Source organism: Camellia sinensis, chromosome 4 (genome assembly GCF_055761805.1).
Source record: "Camellia sinensis isolate YWXY chromosome 4, ASM5576180v1, whole genome shotgun sequence".
Taxonomy (NCBI): Eukaryota; Viridiplantae; Streptophyta; class Magnoliopsida; order Ericales; family Theaceae; genus Camellia; species Camellia sinensis.
In genome coordinates this window covers 195,201,893-195,202,538 of record NC_138964.1, presented here as the reverse complement: position 1 = coordinate 195,202,538, position 646 = coordinate 195,201,893, and positions in this window count along the sequence as shown.

Sequence of the window (646 nt, the reverse complement as noted above, 5' to 3'; positions counted from 1 at the left end):
TGGCTGGTGTGCATTGTTTGTTATATAGATATTTTGAATTCTATTTTTCTGGATTGCAGAGCACTGGCTGGTGTGCTTCATTTGGTGTTTAATAATTTTTTGGTATTGCAAAGCACTGGTTGGTGTGCATTGTTTATTGTTTATTGTTAATTTTAATTTTTAAATGGCTGGTATTATTTGGTAACGAATGAATAATGAAACAAATATATATACCCGTGCCTAGGGGTTGTTATCTTTAATTGAGCTTTGTAGAGTGTGTGGTACCAACCAAATTGCAGAGTGTGGGTTTTAAAAACAATATTTCTTTATATTTCTCAATGTCTTAAGTTTTTTGTATGTTTTTCAATAAATTACATTTGTATTCAACTATATTTTGATCTCAATATTATTTACATCGTGTCATTGCGCACGAGCATACTTTTTTTTTTTGTACTTTACATACCTCTTATTCTTCCCTTTGTATTTTGTTTATGTACCTGCTTTTCTCATCTTTATTGTAACCCTCTCTTTGAAATGAATTTTTTTATTTTATTATTTGATTTGCTACTAAAACTGTTATAAGTTATTTAAGAAGAACAATATTTCTTTATATATTTTTAGTGTCTTTATCAAAAAATCAAAAAATGATACAAACTCTAAAGTAGGT